This window comes from Phycodurus eques, chromosome 1 (assembly GCF_024500275.1).
Source record: "Phycodurus eques isolate BA_2022a chromosome 1, UOR_Pequ_1.1, whole genome shotgun sequence".
NCBI lineage: Eukaryota > Metazoa > Chordata > Actinopteri > Syngnathiformes > Syngnathidae > Phycodurus > Phycodurus eques.
Window position 1 is genome coordinate 4,015,265 of NC_084525.1, and position 19,447 is coordinate 4,034,711.

The 19,447-nt window shown below is 42.3% G+C and overlaps 1 protein-coding gene across 3 annotated transcripts in view; it reads left to right on the forward strand.

The window, feature by feature from the left end:
• Nucleotides 1-19,447, forward strand: part of spsb1 (splA/ryanodine receptor domain and SOCS box containing 1) — a 46,166-nt gene that overhangs the window by 1,658 nt on the left and 25,061 nt on the right. For 2 of the 3 annotated variants that reach the window (XM_061672894.1, XM_061672911.1), the window contains exon 2: nucleotides 9,411-9,529. The gene's annotated coding sequence lies outside the window, so the exon portion shown is untranslated. Of the gene's footprint in view, nucleotides 1-9,410; nucleotides 9,530-18,272; nucleotides 18,356-19,447 lie in introns of those variants that run through there. The other variant, XM_061672903.1, reaches the window with a different exon arrangement.

Here is a 19,447-nt window from a genome sequence, read left to right on the forward strand (position 1 = left end):
AGAAAAAGCTATATTGGTTTTAGTGTGCATTGTTAAATTTCAACACTATTTTCCCCTCATTTCCTCATGAATTTTATTGTTTAGTGTTACAGTATGTCTTCATTTGTTGTGTGTGTATTTTGCTGGTCATCTTATTGTCAGAAATGTCCCGACTCCTGACCGTGGGATAGTGAGGAACGTCATTTAGATTCCTTGTCTGTCTCGTACATGTGAAGAATTGACAATAAAGCTGACTTTGACTTTGAATAGTTTGTCAGCATATATAGCTTATGGCAAGGGTGTCCAAGCTTTTTCTTTCAAGGGCCACAAACATAAAAATCAAGGGATGCAAGGAGCCACTTTGAGAGTGTTCACTGAGCTTTTAATTAACACGCTAAAACTAATCTGTCTTGATCCAATGTCTATTTACAGTGGTGCCTTGCGATACAATGTTAATTCGTGCCGTGAACACGCAAGTTATGTGCTTTTAAATACACAATGTGTAATTCTCATTGTTTTGTTTGACAGTGAACGTGAATTGGGAGTGGCAATAAACAGCTTGCTCTTTTTATAAGAATGAGTCACCATCTGACAAACCGCTGCTTGTTCTGAAGAGAGTTGAGTTTGCTGCCAACATCTTGCGCTTGTATCTAAAATTTTTGCTCACAAGTCAAAGTAAAAAGTCATCCAAAATGTTTGCTCGCGAGTCAAATTAAAGTCAGCTGAGCCACATCATCTGGTATATTTATCAAAAAACATCTAGGTGATAAAGTAAAAAGTCAAGGATTTTTCAGGATTTTGGGGTGGCCTGTATCCCACTAGAATAGATCCTCCCCTGCTATTTGAGCAGCAGCAGAATCCCATCTCCACATTCAGCAATCTGTACGAAGCTGACCTCGACGTGGAGCAGAACGTGGAACAGTCGCAATTAATTGCTGTTTGCTGCTGCAACTGAATTGTCTTTGTTCACCGTGGCGTCATCGATAGAAATTTTGGGGCTATTTCAGTTGTAAATAGTTTCTTTGCAAATCTATAAAACCATGCCTTATCATTCGTCGTAGTATTGTACACGGTACGCAGAGGCACGACTAACCGAATAATGTGTGACAAATGGAAAATAAGGAAGTGAGAGATGAGAAGGAACTTCTATTCTCCTGCCTTGCTCCTGACTGTAGGAAGTAAGTCATGTAGTACAATGCAGCCATATGACACGGGCCAAGTCAAATATTGATTTTTGTATACACAGAGGGCCACTACCAAACTGGACTCTGAGCACAAATGACCCTCAGGCCATAGTTTGGATACCACTGGCTTTTTGCATCCTGTACCACTTATGAAAATGCAGCACCTGACTAAGCACCATAATGACCAACATTAAAATACAGTAGCGCTGTAGGAACAAGTGTTCATCATAAACAAGGCAAAGGTTTAACTTTTAAGAAGTATATTTAATATTTTTGTAAACCACTCCAAGGTCCGCCGCACACCAAACGACGCAGCTTACTTTTTCCCCAGTTATCATGTGAATGTTTACGTTATCCTCTACAAAAATATGAAAACATAATTGTATGTGTGGCATTAGTTTAAGCAGACTTTTTATTGTTGTGAGTTAGATGATCAGGCTACATTTTATGACCAATTTATGCAGAAATTTAAGAAATTCCAAAGGGTTCCCATACTTTTTTTCCTCCGACTGTATATAATGTGTTTTGCCTCCTACCCAAAGTCAGATGGGATTGGCTCAAGCACACACGCGAGCCGCGACCTTAGTAAGCATCAGCATTATAGAAGATGGTTGGATGGCTATTATGTCTCATAATTATAATCAACTATAGCTATAATTTCATATGTACCTGCGGATAAAGAAGCAAAGCACAAAGAATGTGTTGCCAAAATGCATGCGAGCTTTCAAAATAAAAATTACATTTGTAGTAAGAAGCGACATCCAGTTGGTAATTTTCCCCAGCTATATTTAAATTCAGTATTAAGAGCCAACCTTCACTTTTGTAAATTCCTGGTTTGTTAATTGAGCATATAAAGAATTCTCCCCTGTTTTGCTTGTGACAAGGATCAGAGAACAGATTGTGTGCCATCTCTGAGCTTCCACTGTATTTATTTATTTTTTTTAAATCCCACCATCAAAAAGTCAAACATCCAGGGAGTCTTCATACAATGGCGGTTTTTGACAAAACTTTGCCGTGTTAAAAACTCTGATTCAGATCAGTGATACGCAAACAGGGTGCCGTAGCACGTAACGGTACGTAGTGGCTTTTTGGGAGGGGAGGGGATTCTGGTATTGCTGCAGCCCAAGTAGACTGATACTCCCTTGAGTTTGCAGCACTGCAGTGGCTCACTGCTTTTCTTTCCGGAGGAAAACATCTGCCTCGTCGTAGGAGAGTTGCTCCTGGCCAACTATCACAATTATATGCAAACCACTCAGTCTTCATGATAAATGTGACAATGTTGCTAAAAATAAAGGCCTATTATTCTCTCATCTGCATCATGTTAGTCAAAAACAGTTCTTTGTACAGTACAAAGTGTATGACACAGTCATTTTTCATTCAAGTTAAAACAAGCAAAGCAGCTGACGTGAAATGTTTCCATTACATTTTATTCATTTAATTCTGCGATTATAATAAAATACATAACCACACATGATTCACAAGGGATTTACTGTGAAGATACACAAGCCAGCCACAATACATGACCACTTGCACCATTAATAAGAGCTGTATCATATAATCTGCCTTTACAAAGATAATAATGCTCAATTGAGATTGACAGTGAAATGCAGCCCTATGGGGGGGACACAAGTCAGTGCAAACTGTAGGCCGGTCCCAAGCCCGGATAAATGCAGAGGGTTGCGTCAGGAAGGGCATCCGGCTTAAAACCTCGCCAAACAAATATGAGCGTTCATCCAAAGAATTCCATACCGGATCGGTCGTGGCCCGGGTTAACAACGTCCGCCACCGGCGCCGTTGGAAATTCAGCTACTGTGGGTCGAAGTCAAAGAAGAAGAAGAGGTGGAAAGCGGGTTCTTCGGCAGAAAGAGAAGAGGAAAGCACAGAGCCTAGAATTGAATGTGGGGACTTTGAATGTTGAGACTATGACAGGAAAATCTCGGGAGTTGGTTGACATGATGATTAGGAGAAAGGTTGATATATTGTGTGTCCAGGAAACCAGGTGGAAAGGCAGTAAGGCTAGAAGTTTAGGGGCAGGGTTTAAATTATTTTACCATGGTGTAGATGGGAAGAGAAATGGAGTCGGGGTTATTTGAAAAGAAGAGTTGGCTAAGAATGTCTTGGAGGTGAAAAGAGTATCAGATCGAGTGATGAGGGATAGAGATGGGAAGGATGTGCAGCAGGTTAGGGTGATTAAGGATAGAGATGGAAATGTGTTGACTGGTGCCAGCAGTGTGCGAGCTAGATGGAAAGAATACTTCGAGGAGTTGTTGAATGAGGAAAATGATAGATAAGGGAGAGTAGAAGAGGCAAGTGTGGTGGACCAGGAAGTGGCAATGATTAGTAAGGCGGAAGTTAGAAAGGCATTCAAGAGGATGAAAAATGGAAAGGCAGTTGGTCCTGATGACATTCCTGTGGAGGCATGGAAGCATCTAGGAGAGGTGGCTCTGGAGTTTTTGACCAGCATGTTCAATAGAATTCTAGCGGGTGAGAAGATGCCTGAGGAATGGAGGAAAAGCGTACTGGTGCCCATTTTTAAGAACAAAGGTGATGTGCAGAGCTGTGGCAACTATCGAGGAATAAAGTGGATGAGCCACACAATGAAGTTATGGGAAAGACTAGTGGAGGCTAGACTCAGGACAGAAGTGAGTATTTGCGAGCAACTGTATGGTTTCATGCCTAGAAAGAGTACCACAGATGCATAATTTGCCTTGAGGATGTTGATGGAAAAGTACAGAGAAGGTCAGAAGGAGCTACATTGTGTATTTGTAGATCTAGAGAAAGCCTATGACAGAGTACCCAGAGAGGAACTGTGGTACTGCATGCGGAAGTCTGGAGTGGCAGAGAAGTATGTTAAAATAATACAGGTCATGTACGAGGGTGACAGAACAGCGGTGAGGTGTTCTGTAGGTGTGACAGAAGAATTTAAGGTGGACGTGGGACTGCATCAGGGATCAGCCCTGAGCCCCTTCCTTTTTGCAGTGGTGATGGATAGGCTGACAGATGAGGTTAAACTGGAATCCCCGTGGACCATGATGTTTGCAGATGACATTGTGATCTGCAGTGAAAGAAGGGAGCAGCTGGAGGAACAGTTAGAAAGATGGAGGCATGCACTGGAAAGAAGAGGAATGAAGATTAGCCGAAGTAAAACAGAATATATGTGCAGGAATGAGAGGGGTGGTGGGGGAAGAATGAGGCTACAGGGAGAAGAGGTAGCAAGGGTGGAGGACTTTAAATACTTGGTCAACCGTCCAGAGCAATGGTGAGTTTGGTCAGGAAGTGAAGAAACGGGTCCAAGCAGGTTGGAACGGGTGGAGGAAGGTGTCAGGTGTGTTATGTGACAGAAGAGTCTCTGCTCGGATGAAGGGCAAAGTTTATAAAAAAGTGGTGAGGCCAGCCATGATGTACGGATTAGAGACAGTGGCACTGAAGAGACAACAGGAAGCAGCGCTGGAGGTGGCGGAAATGAAGATGTTGAGGTTCGCTCTCGGAGTGACCGGGTTGGATAAAATTAGAAATGAGCTCATCAGAGGGACAGCCAAGGTTCGATGTTTTGGAGACAAAGTTAGAGAGAGCAGACTTCGATGGTTTGGACACATCCAGAGGAGAAATAGTGAGTATATTGGTAGAAGGATGAGGATGGAGCTGCCAGGCAAGAGAGCTAGAGGAAGACCAAAGAGAAGGTGGATGGATGTCGTGAGGGAAGACATGATGGCAGTTGGTGTTCGAGAGGAGGATGCTGGAGTTAGGCTTACATGGAAAAGGATGACGCGCTGTGGCGACCCCTAACGGGACAAGCCGAAAGGAAAAGGAGAAGAATTGAGATTGACAGTGAGGTATTGCTTTCACATGTTGATATTGTGGTTGCAGTTTGCAGTGGTGTACAACTGTATTGAAATCATACTGAGAGCTTTTCCTCATTTTTACTCTCTCATGTAACATATAACCAGTTTCTTATGACACAGTGCAGTTAGACACCACTGCAAACTACAACCACAGAAATGGACAGTCATTTTTTTTCTCTTTTCTCTTTATAGTTGAGACTGCTCAGTAAACTGAGCAGTCTCAACTACAACTGAATTATCATGCATTTATTTGGAAAATTCAAATCAGGGAGATCAACTGCAAATAGCTGCTGCACTTTTGTTGCATGGTGGGAGTTTGTCTTAGCCACCAGATGGCAGCAGACGACTTTCTTAGAAACTACAACATCAGAATCAGAATCATCTTTATTTGCCAAGTGTGTCCAAAACACACAAGGAATTTGTCTCCGGTAGTTGGAGCCGCTCTAGTACAACAGACAGTAAATTTACAGAACACTTTGGAGACATAAAGACATTGACAAAAACAATTGTGCAAAAAGATGCAGAGTCCTCTAGCACTTAGAGCAGTTCGAATGACTAATATTGCAATAGTCCGGTGCAATGACCATTGTGCAAAGGGCGCCGAGACTTCAAGGAGTGTATGCGGTTTAAAGTGACGAGTAGTGCGATCATCTGGGACAATGTTGGTTGTGCAAATGTTACAGATACTCCTCAATCAGTGTGCAAATGGAGCAGATGCTACTCTGGCAGGAGTGGCCAGTATATGCAAATAGTGCAGCATGGCGAGACAACTACAGTGAGTGCACGAGTAATACATAATTGGCCCCACAGAAATGTGACAACGAACTCAAGTCAAAAAAATTCCAGCTTGTTGTAATGGAATTATAGGTTAGGTGTTTAAGAAGTTGATCGCAAGAGGTAAGAAGCTGTTGGCCTTATCCAACAGATTCTTGAATCGGCACTATTCAGCTCACTATTAATCGAAGGTTTTAATTCGACTTTCTTCACGTGACAACATATTCTGTAGTTGGATGGTTGATACAAGGCCGCTTAAGGTTTTCACCTCCAATAGTCAACGTCGGTGCCGATGGACTTATTGCAAAGAATTTCTGCGGCAGTATACTTGCTGATTGCTTCGTTCTCACTCCTTACAACAACCAGCTAAGACACTGCCAGAGAAACACCCACAGCAGCCGCATGCCTCTTCCCGCCTGCTGGTCCTCACTACCACACTCCGCTTCCTGTGTGGCATCTTGAACCCTCGCACTTTGCCGGTCTGACTTGGACCTGGAAGTTTTAAAAGAGAAGCAGGTGATGATCAGTGTTCTGTGACAACAGACAATGTGGGTATCTTACCAGTTTCCAAAGAATTCACTGAATTATCAAATACATCCTCTTTGGCCCACCGTGGTTTACATAACTGATGAGTCGGCACATGGCTGTTCAAAGTGACCAAAAGCGTATTCCAAATAGATTCTTGATTCCCCCCCACCCCCTCTCTCTTCTTGCCTGGTGTGCATCATCACTTTGTGTGTGTGTGTTTGCTCAAGTTGTGCAAACTCACACACCCACAATCCAAGAATAGATTTTGTGTCATGACTCATGATTTTGCATCAAAACGCTCCGATTGATTTACCTCGATTTGTAGCGGTGTGTTCGTATGTCTGCTCTCCTCACAAAAGTAAAACAAATTTCTGAGTGTTGTTTACCTACAGGATATCAGCTAGTCTCCTCGCAATCTCTGCAGTGCTATTTTTGTCCGCTTGACTATTCTATATGGTTCTTTCCCTGCGGACACCGCTTGCTGACAGGTCAACATGGACACGAAGGTGCGATCTGTGGTCGCCCGCTGTAAGAACGACGAGATGAGGGACAAAGGCAAATGCGGATTAAATAAGCTTCAAGACTCTGCTATCATATGATCCGGCTTTGGTTGTGTAACTGGAATCGCATGCCTTGACTGGTGCTCGGGCAAGGTAAATGTCATTCATCTTTTTAACCATCTCCGTGACCTCAATCCAGATATAGGAGAGCTGGCCTCAGAGATCCCAGACTGCTTCCTTATGGGAAGGCATGTCAGTAGAATTGAGGGGGTCTTTGAAGTATTCTCCCCACCGAGTCACAGCATCCCGAGTCGAGGTCATCAGCACCCCTTCTCCACTATATACAGTGTTGATGGTGCATTGCTTTCCAATCCTGAGACGACGGATGGTGGACCAGAATTTCCTCAACGCCATCCGGAACTTGTTCTCCATGGCCTCACCGAACTCCTCCCACGCCCGAGTTTTTATCTCAGTGACCACCAAAGCTGCATTCGCTTGGCCAAAAGATACCCATCAGCTGCCTCAGGAGTCCCACAGGCCAAAACTGCCCAAAAGGACTCCTTCAGTTTGACATAATCTCTCACTGCTGGTGTCCGCCAACGGGTTCGGGAGTTGCACCGACCCCCTTACGGCCACAGCTCCAGTCAGCCTCCTCAGCAATGGAGGAGCGGAACATGGTCCACTCTGACTCAATGTCCTCTGCCCTCCCCGGAATGTGAGCAAAGTTCTGTCGGAGGTGGAAGTTGAAACTCCTTCTGACAGGGGTTTCTGCCAGATGTTCCCAGCAGACCGTCACAATACATTCGGGCCTGCCAGGTCAGACCGGCATCTTCCCCCACCATTGGTGCCAACACACCACCAGGTGGTGATCAGTTGACTGCGCTGCCCCTCTCTTCACCAAAGTGTCCAAGACATGTGGCCACAAGTCTGATGACACAACCACAAAGCATTATGTACTGCATGTCATAATTCTTTGTAATATCTTTTCACGGCATGATCCTAAACTCAGAAGATTCTGACAACTCTGTGTCGGCTTAGACCAACATGGAGTGGTGTCTGCAAGCTAACATTGAAAAAGAAGAATGCTTCTCAGATGTAAATAGATATTTTGGCTACTTCAGTTATTTGAAGTACTGCATTTGTAGTCTCGTATCAGAAAGGAAATTGGTGGTATTGATTCACAGCAAAAGCAAAGCTCTATTAGTGGAGGCCAAAATTAATTTGTGGTGGGCCATGTGGGGAAACGCTGATCTTGGTGTCAAGGAACTAGGTTGAGGAATTTTTAGATCAAAAGTAGCACCTTCGTGTGCCATCTTATAGACAATTATCAACCTGACTGAGGGGGGCGTCAGTTACTCAAAGATTTTCCACTATTCACGGCAGGGCTCAGTCACTATCCCCTTGAATAGCGAGGAAACATTGAACTGAAAATGTTTTAATTAGACTTCAGTAGGAAATCACGTAAAAACTTGAAACAATTTGCAAAATCAGGCAGCGATTGCAAATCCGGCTTCGCAAAGGTCCGCAAATATGCTTGGACGTTTGACAGACATGCTGGACAAAAACGTCTATTTTATGTACTTGATTGTGCGTGACTTTTCATAAAATTCCCAAGAGTCATCAAGACCGCTTAATCTGTTCAGCCTATCCCGTTGACCCAGTTGAAAGGCAGATTGCACTCTGCTTTGGTCGGCAGTTAATAGTAGGGTATAATTGTAAAAGGGAGCTTTGAGTGGGACTTGATCCCACGGCAGCTGCATGGAAGGTAGCCATTTGACCCACTACCCTACCAATAGCCCTCTATGTTCCCGTACTATTCAGAAACATTGAATTTCTCAAAATGATGGTGATTGTAGTTGCAAAGCAATCAAGTCCTTCCTTTTTTAACTGTTGTTACTTTTTACAAATGCCTGATGGAAAATTTTAACAATTTCCACAAGATGATTTAAAGTTTGACTTCAGTTCATTTGAGCTCAAATACAACACAGCCCATCGTTAATTCATACAGGAATTTTGGACCCCATCGGAGAGAAAAAATACAAATAGAATTTCAGGCACCACCACTTAAGTACTGGAAAATACTCGAACTTCTTGGGCTCTTGTTGGTCATAGGGCCTAAGGACAGGCAAAACTATTTCCCAGTTACTGCACACCTGATTACATATAAACTGGGTTGCATTTAACGTACTGCATAAGTTATAGTTTGGGGGGGAAAAAAATAAAAATCTACATTCATGTCAGCTGTGAAACAATAATTGTAGACAGTGTTGCTTATCAGACTATTATTAGTCTAGCTATTCAGTGGAAACTCCAAATTCAAATGGCACTATGTTTGTGCAAAGGATGTACATGAGCTTGGATTATTTGCATTTGCACAATTTTATGTGGCAAACCCTAACAAATCCCAGTACATGACTGTGTTTTATTGTAACCGGAAATCAGAATTAGAAGTCTTTCAGTTCATATTTTCGGTTACCTAAGTAAATTGACCCATATATACAGTTTATACAGATTAGTCAAATATACTACTCAGAATCGATGTTTAAAGCATGACATCGAATACTCGCTAATTGCGCGTTTTTGGCATCGCTTCTTCCAATCAGCCAATTTACAGAGGACTTTCGACTCTCCCGTCTGCTGCCGTCGCTGGCCTAGAAAGCTCTGTGGAGAAGGGAACTATCCGGACAACAAGGCGAAACAGTCTTCATATATCAGCAGCTCCGTGAGTACCATAATAAGTTAGCCAATTTACAATAATAAACAAAGGTTGTATTTTTTTACTGTAGTTATACAAACAGGTAATGTTGCAATAAACTGTACGAATACAGCAGCATAAGCAAAAGGTGGTAGAAAGTTGTGGTATCCCGAGGGTTATTATTCTGTAACCTTCTCTTTATTTGTGGATTTTCGTAGTTGGGCGTTCACGGATTCACTTATTTGCAGATTTAAAAAAAAAAAATATATATATATATATATATATATATTTTATACTATTTTTATATTCCCGCTTATTCAATAATTCTGGGGGGTTTAACAGTTCTTTTTAATGCAATCATAATGCGCGTCAATTATTAATTGATTATTTTGCTCTTCGTGGTCGGGCCCAGTCCCTATTCACGGGGGTCTACTGTACCAGGTAAAAAGAGAAGGCCCACTTGTGTCTGTGTGACATTTAAGTCATGTGCAGTGCTGCAGCTCAGTGCTTATGGTCACAATTCCCATCAGTGGAACTTCAGATTTTCCCTTCAAAACGTACATAAAATAATGAAGTCATATTTTATTATAACCACTGACTGGTTAATTAGATAACACTGATTGTCTCATTACAATGGCACCAGTTGGTAGGATATATCAAACAGCGAATTAAATGTGTGTCCTTGGAAGCAGGAAATATTGGCAAGCATAAGCTTATTGAGAGACTTTGACAAGGGCAAAGGTGGGACGGCTTGACAGTTTGGCGTGAGGATCTGCTAAACTGCGCATCTCGTCAGGCATTTTGAAGCTACCTTTTTTTTGCTGTACTGATCCATAGGGGCACTGGCCCCCGTGGCTCGGTCCTTTACAAAGCATCAGAGAAAATCGAATTATTGGGTTGGTCCGACTAAGTCCAGATTTACACCTTTAACACCTTAGTGCGACTGAAATTAATACAATTCAAATAGCTAATGTACCTTTTGTTGTGGTGAGATGATTAGCTATTGCAGCATGTACACAGTAGAGAGCCATGTAGCATTAGCCATTGTACATTTGACTTTAGATAGCACCCAAATTTTTAGATGGATATCGTACACATTTGTAGAGGTGCAACAACTAACCGATTAACCAACAACTAATCAATTATCAAATTAATTGATAACTTGACAAATCAAATAATCTAGGGTCTGTTTAAAACTGTCAAAATCATCTTATGTCAGCCTCAACTAAATATTTTGATTTCTGTAGTCCTCCATTAAGCAAATTTATTATCTTTCCGTTTAATCAATAAGACAATTGCAAATATCTGCTTTTTTTTTTAAATAAACACGCGCAACATGTTCCCCTATTTTCTGACATGTTAAAGACCAAACCAATATCTGAAGCAAAATCCATCACAGGAAGTCCTCGAGTTACAACACACTCGCTCGACCTCCGACGTTTCGACTTTACGTCCAGCATTTTGTCCCAGGACCATCGTGATTCTGCTTCGCTAGTGCATAGTGCTTGTCTGTGTTTGTGCGGCGAGAGTATCTTTTCCTTTTTCTCCTTCCTTTTTTCACACTTTCAGCAGTAATGGTAAGTACAGCATCTTATTTTTTATTTTATTTGAATGTATTTTAGTTTCTTTATACGAAGTGTTAACCTTTCCTGCTACGGTCACCTGACCGTGGTCGGGAGACGCAGGGGTCAACTCCCTTCTCTCGTTGCACAGCTGAGCTGGGTGGCAGCAACAATAAAGGCACGAAGCACCGATTTGCTGCTTTAATGGCTTTATTAGCTCCTCTGCCCATTCAACGTCAACGGGTCCTCCGCTAATCGCTACTCTTCCCCGATCGCCGTCATTACACTTCCCACTGTGCGCACTCCTTCCTCCTTCGCAGTCCAACTCGTAGCCCATCCTTCGCATTAATCTGTAGTCAGGAAGTGGCTCTCACTTTTAAGGTTGGCGAGTGTAACGTGACTCCGTCTCGTGTGATATAGCTTAATTGTTTTTGTATTTGATGCCAATACCAACTAAAACAATAGGTTAATATACAGTGATCAGGGAAAAAAAGATTTTGCAATCAAGGAAATATTTTGCCCAACCAACTTTTTCTAGTATTTGGGGTGTAATATTGTCTCTATTGTGCCTCAGTGAACATTCGAAATACGAATTAAAATCATCCACGCATTCCTGAGTTCCAGACGTTTTTTCTGCCAAGGTCTGAAATCAGATCATTCAAATTTCTCGTTTATTTCTCATTGCCGAAGATCTCTGCCTTCCCTTTCCGCTCCCGAGCCAGCGTTGTCAACATAACGTGTGCAAAATACATGATCTAATTCATCGAAATAATCGATAGAAAAATAGATTCTAAAAATATTCGATAGTGACGGCCCTGGTCATTTGTAATAGAAGTGAAAAATACAGACGTACAGAGCTGGTCATAGTAGCAGTTTACAGCCTTGTATATCATCGGCCAACTGAAAAAAAAAAAAAATCCCAGTATAAAGGGGAGCATAACGCCATCTGTGGTTCCCTAGGTGGCCAATAACTTGCCTTCTATGCATGTATGCCAGCGATAAGGAAAAATAACATTCATGGAGCGGACCATTAGCTTTATGGGCTCTTACTCCCCCCCCTCCACCCACTCTACCTCCGCAAATACAGTAGAAGCAGTTTTGTTGGTTTTTTTTCCCCTCATTCAACCCCCTCGCTCCACCCCCTGTTGTCCTCCTAACAAAAACAGTACTCTGCAATATAGGGCTGGGGGGGAATTTATTTTTAATTATAAAATGTTTAAAAAATAATGAATAACTCAGTTAAGTCGACTTCAAAAGTAGGTTGATGCAGAATTTCTGCCTCGAAGCTCTGCCGGGACCCAAAAAAAAAAAAAAAACTAAACAAAACAAAAAAATAAACATTTCCACCCAAAAACAATGTTTTCGCTGCCAGAACCAATGTTTCACACGGACATTTATTCCAGTGTTGGCCTCTGATAAACAACAGAGTAGTGTCTGTAAGTGATTTTTAAGACACTATTACATATGTAATGTACATATAACATGTATGAGTGAGCTGAATGGCAGTTAGCTTTTATTTTTTATTTTTTTTTTTTTATATTTTTATTTTTTACCTAAAATATGCATTAATGATAATCGTGAATGCTAACAGTCTAACAACGGCTGATTTTGTTGTTTCAAACTGTACAGTTTATACCACACACCGAGTACCAATATATGCAGTTTAAGGATAGAAGTCCTGCCCAAGAAAATGAGAATAAAATGCATGTTAATGGGGGTGGGGGGTAAATATCTATAGGATAATAGAGTCTAAAAAGATTTGATCGTGGCAGCCCTACTGCAATGGTTTCACAGTAGTGACCAGTCACCACTCATTTTCATGTGACAAGACCGACCCCTCAAAACAGGCTAAGGGGGTATAAACAATAAATGTCTCATTTAAAGATCCCATAGCTTTATTACTAAGAAATGTGTCATGTCATGAAATGTGTCATCAAATAATCAAATATAATTATATTTGATTATTTCATCCCTGTTGTCTCAACTCATCTCCCTACTGTCAGTGACTACAAAAATCCCATCAGGATTTAAGTCTGACATTCATATGCTGGTTTTTATTATTCCCTCATTGGTGGCGTATCGGAATGTGTATCACATTGGCACATTTCGAATGTGCACTGAGACAATGCATTCATCTGATTTAATATCGTAGTCGAGGTATATCGTGCGAGCCAAACGCTGCATTTAAACATAGTGAACGATGCCCTCGTAAGTAAGTTGTCACGGTTATCCAATTTAGTTTGAGCCCACAGAAGAATTCACCGCAGCGCACGCGTTTCCTGAAAAAGTCAAATGGTCTGCTCCTGAATAAGGTGTCAGAATACACAGTGCACTGCAGATTGCTGCATATGCGCACACACAGTGCACACGCTGACCTCCACCGCTCAGTGTCCCGCAGAAATGAATGACCACAGAAAAGGAGCTTTGCTTGGGGGGGGGGGGGATGCACAGACAATGTGACCTGCTCGTGAGTCATACAATTAACGCTCTTACTTTTCATATAAAGCGAAATGTACAAATATTTGCTACTTTGTCGTTATGTTAAAGCTAATCCCTATAAAGTATATTACTTGGTCATTCCATTGTTGGCTAACAACAGTCATGCTCCCTCATCCAATCCCACTGCACAAACCTAATCACCTTATGGAAAACAATGACATCACTATTTACTGCAGTGAAATGTTCTTGTGCAATACTACACACGATTGCACACAGCTTAGCCTGTCATGAGGCTTCTATAGTGCATTTATTTCTTGTCTCCTGACTGAAACCTTGGATATGGCCATCATCACGCTGTTTTTTTTTTGTATGTGGTGGGCAGCCTTTTCATAGGATTCATTCTTATGTCTTTACCTGCACCACAATACATTCTGTTAATTATTGATTGTCATATTCACAGCGTGCTAAACCTGAATACGAGAAGTTGTTAAGTCGTGTTTTTTTTCCGTCCTTCGGAAATAGGACAAGCGCACACTGTATAGCTAATCAGTAAACGTCTGTGATGATGTGCCGAAACATGGACTGTCTGACATCACATCCTTTCTGTTGTCCTGATTTCTGTCAACGATGTAGGAGGTAGGTAATATTAAGTACATTTTGAAATATGGCACTGTATGGTTGTCACCGGTAATGCAAGCGGACGATGCATCAGTCTGAAAAAGAACACGCTAACACAACAGCAATGATGGACAAAAAAAAAAAAAAAAAAAAAGTTTCCTGAATTTAGCATGTTGGCATCTTTTCTCAAGAGGACACTGAGGGCAGCAAGAAAACTGACCGCTGCAGCAAAGCCGAAACTGTGGAGTGTAATACGGAAATGGTCGGAGCTGAGGCCCAGTCACAGGGTTAGCAATCGTGTATTTACTTTTGACATTTCATAGCCTTGTACTCGCAAAATGTTGCAGCGATGACAGCGATAGCTTGGTGTCAGCTCAGCATGACCCAAACCAGCATTGTACTCGAAATCGTACCAGCTTATGGAAATTATTAACAAATAGAACCATGCCAAAAACCTTGTGACGTTTCCATGGTGTCATCTTAGCGTCGAGACGCTGCTTGATGACGCCGATGCTTTCACAACACTACAGTATTTCCCTGTAGCGATCAACTTACACGCACTTTGCTGAAGCGTCCAATTTCCCAGTTCTGATCACGAAGACTTTTGCTTGTGAGCTTTGCTCCTTTTATAGCAATAACATTTAACCAAGGCATTCACAGGAAGGCTGTAACATTGTCAGGCACTTTAAATCACTTACCCAAGGCAGTAAAGCAGTTCCCTTGTCCACGTTTGGTACCAGTCAGTCTGTGTCCTTAGGTGCTCTGCAGGCTTTGACCAAAAAAGCCACTTGTGTTTCTGTCTGTGCTGCACTTTGGCCACTGCAACAAGTCAAGGCATGTTCCTGCACAGCAGCCGGCAGGGTACACGAGGCTGTTCCTAGACCAGAAAGGGAGGAGCAGAACTGGGTGAGGGGAGGGTAGTCCGAAAAGCCCAGCATGACTCAGCCTACTTGACTTGGTTTGTATGCAAAGTTTCAACACTTTTGTTGCTGCACAAGACATTAAGATGATTGATAGCCTATCTTTCATGTCTTAACAGAAAGCTGACCTAATGAGTTTTGGACAGGAATAGGCCATAAAACCGAAGTCTTGTTTTCCTGCAGGTATTGACCTTTTTGTCTTTTTTTTTTTTTTTTAATGGGAAGAGCAGCAAGAAAAATTTATGCCATCCTGCTGTAGTGTAAAAGTATTATAAATATATACAGGCAAGCCCAAAATGCTTCACACACTGGCCAAATGTGGTTAAATCTTGGAAGTAATATATACATTTTTAAAAGACTAAGGTGATGGGTTTTGAAATATTCATCAAAAACATTTTGTTAACCTCGTAGCATAATAGTAACATAAAAATAAAAAAGGACTGACAGTCACAAGATCAATAAGTACCAATGTGCTTGCTTAAAAAAAAAAAATAATTTCCTTGTGTGTGTCGAGATTCTCAGCCATCCAGGTCACAGTAATCCGCAAAGGTTGAAGTGAGGCAACTGGACTGTGTAAATTGTTTTGTTCTTGTTCGCTCAAATGTTTAAAAATCACTTCGGCAATTATGCTATTAGGATAATTATTTTCATTGTCGTTTTAAAGATTATGGACCATTTTCTGGTTAGGCAATATTATTAATAATATATATAATTAATATATTTTGCACCATTTACTACAATTTGCTTGCCTATATTGAGGAAGTTAATAATTTGTCATGTAACTTTTTTTTTTATTAAAAAAAATAAATGAAACCAGCAAATATATACAGCAGTCTTTTTCTTCTGTCTTGTATCATTTCCAGCTAAAACCAAATCAACCTATAAAATTGCCTTTTAACTCAAAACTTGGCCCTTACTGGATAATTGTAGGCCTTTTTTAGTGCAAGGAACCATATTTAGTAACTAATTAAAATGGACACTACACACCTCACCATAAGGCAGTAGTTTTTTTTAATTAAAAAGTGCCTTGCTATGAGTGAGTACTCAAATTTATTTGCATTCTTAATAGCCAATACTGTTACTTGCACTTTAACATAGTGCCAAATGAGGAGCCCGTTAACACTGTAATTTGACAGCATCCTAATTTATTATATCGCTGAACTTCATACAAGGCCCATGATAACCGTTAGCTCTTACTCACTGAACGATATGGATGACACAGACGTGTCCAAATGTGCCTCGCAGGCTTTTTTTCCCCAACTGACACAAAACCTCGATCAGATGTGCAGATTCATCAGCGTCCATGAGGGCTAATTATGCAGTGCCGCTCTGCTGCTTGCGTACACCCCCTCCCCCCCCACCACCACCTTTTTTTTTTTTCTTCTTCTTCTCCCCTCAGAGGAAGGGTGAAGCCAGTTCATCACTGCTGTAGTGGAAGTTGATCACTAGGCAGATTCCAGTTGCAGTAGCAAGAACCAGCTCAGCAAAACTCACCTGCTACAATATGCTCTCAGTCTGGCTGCCTGAGCACCCTGGAAGCAGCAGAGTGCACGTTTCTCTCCACTGCATCAGGCAGTAGACTGATGACCTTTTCAAATAGGAGCGCCAAGTCACTGTGATCTTGTGCCCAGAAAGCACTTTTAGCACTGCACGGTGGTGGGTCGCCTTTTCTATGTTGACAGCAAATGGAAGGGATTCTGGTAAAAAAAAATAAAAAAATAAAATAAAATAAATAAAAGTGCATTTGTCTACAGATCACCACTTTCATTTATTGTAAGCCTGTGATGTAACACTGCACTGCATTGCACTGCAATGGCGGAATTCTGACTTCATTCACGCAGTTGCTCCGAATTGTACGCAAGTGTGAACTGTGTGTGAAACATGGATGAGCGTTACAGGAAATCTTTGTTATTTTTATTTATTCATTCAACTTACTTGATGGGACATGGCACGGAGAGAACAACCCCTAGCCCAGCAAGTTAAAAGCTTGCTGCATTGATGACATCATCGCAACTGGAGTGCTGGAATGGGACAATGCACCATCCCAAGATAGGGGAGGGGGTGTATACGTATGTGTGTGTGTGTGTGTGTGTGTGTGTGTGTGTGTGATCTCCAAACTCAGGACAAGTCCCATTTAGAGTGTAGCCTACCTGCGTCATGTGACCTATCGTGTGTGTGTGTGTGTGTGTGTGTGTGTGTTTGAGAGCACTGCAGGAAGTCAGCTGATGCAGTAGGGCATTGCAGGATTGCTGCACTGCTGCTCTCTCCCTCCTCTCTTCTTCACTCAGGTAAATTGCTTGAGGAGGAGGATGGTGATGATGAGTGCATGTGCTGCATACCTTTTCAGCAAGGGAGGGGTGGAGGGCGTGAATGGAGGGGAATTGTAGGGTTGCAAAGCATGCTGGTAAGGCGCTGTGCTGGGCTACTGTACCTCTGAGAGACACTAGAAAGTCGAGATGGAGGGAAAAAGAAAGGGGGAGGGGGGTTAGTTACAAGGAACATCAGGTGAGTGCGGCAGATTTCCTTTGCAGCCATCTCTGCTGGAAGTACGAGCAGGGGAAACTGCAGATGTTCCTAGATGATGTCAGACACCGGATGTGGCGTTGGGCTGTCTTTTTTTAATTTATTTTTTTAAGTTAGCTTTTCCCCCCCCCTACTCCTTCCTCATTCATGTCATCCTGCTGCAGTAAGGAGACATCTCTCTCTCTCTCTGAAGGTGTGTGTTTCACAGTTACCTGACGTGAACTCGGAGCGGAGTCGTCCAGCATACTGAGCTGGCAGGACACTCAGACAAAAAGCTGCACACTGCAAGTTTTGCTTCTCTAGAGCTGTCATACATGCCAATTTGGGATATGGTGGAGAATAGCATATCCATTACAAACGCTTGACACTTTTATTTATAGCGTCAAATCCAATAAAAACACTTTTTCTGACTTGCATACAAGTGAGCTGTATTTGAGAAAAGGTAGTTGTAGCGCTAAACTTGACTGCACCACAGCTCCCCTGTCCCATGCAGGAGCCAGACTCTCTTACTGGCCTTTTAAGCACTCACGCATCCTTTTTAGCAGTACACACTGTCAAATCGAAACCTCCGAAAATGTAGAAAGCATGGATCCTTCTCGACTAAAAGTCATAACTATCCAAGTTAGCTTTTTGGTGCTTCTTTTCAAACAGGAGCGCCCTCTCACCAGCCACGGTGACTTCTATTTCGAGCCGGTACCATGTGTTAAACATGGACGAAGGGAACAGACGAGCCCAGCTGGCTGACAAGCCGTCTGGCTGACTACAGCCTGGTGGTGCAGAGGAGGCGGAAGGTAATGAGATGATAGGCATGCACATACTGTAGACTTAGATCAGCTGCTGCAAAGCCAGTTTGGAAAGTGTGTGATAGACCAGGAGATGCAAGTAGACAACATACGAGGAATGAAACGTGTACCTGCAGACGAGTGTCGGGCTGCATCACCAGCGACGGCGCAGGAAAACTTCAGCGAGCCACTCTGTGTGATGATGTGCCTTCATGGCGCTGCAAAGTTGACTGCAGCATTACCTCCTGAACAAAATGACATTGTTTGCACTCTCTCGCCTTCCCTCCTCCTCCTCCTGTGAGCACCCCCCTCCCTCCCTCCCTCCCTCTCCTCTGCACGCTTGCTGGCAGCCTAAAGTGCACAGCTCAGCAGTGTTCCCCTACTGCCGCAGCAGATCCTGCATGAGCGCTGCGTATCCGAGCGGGATGGGACTTTTAAAGGGGACTACAACCTCCAGGGTCAACCTCCTCTGCAACCTCTTTTTGCACCAGTCGTCACTCTGCAAAAACCTCTGAGAATGATACTCCCCCTAAACAGGCCGTTTTTCATCCCATAAGAATGAGTGAACCCAAACCTCATCACAGAGAGCGTCGTCTGCTACGTGCGTGGGAAACTTTAGTATTCTTGAAAGCTTTCAAAAGTCCAGTTCAATCATGACTGTGCACTGTGATGAACCTTGTTTATGCAATGAGAACAGGAGTGCTATGAGCAGCAAACTTAAAAAAGTGGATTAAAATGAATCATTCAACTACAGTGGAATCCCTCAAGTCAAACGTCTGAAAATGTACAATTTAGAATTTTATCAAAATCACAGACAAAATATATACCCTACAGGATGGCACTCTGTGATATTTTAGGTCCCGACCCCAAGTTTTGGAAACCCAAGCTAATGGACAAACTCCATCCATCCATTTTCTACGCTGCTTATCCTGCTCAGGGTCGCACGTGAGCTGAAACCTATCCCAACTGACTTTGGCTGATCAGGCAAGCGGTTCCCACAGTAGCAGATGAAATGAAACAGTCGAGGAGATATGTTGAGAAATAATTCAGTTTTACCTTTTACTCATTTGAGGCTATTTTTAAAAAAAAACAGTTTTCCTA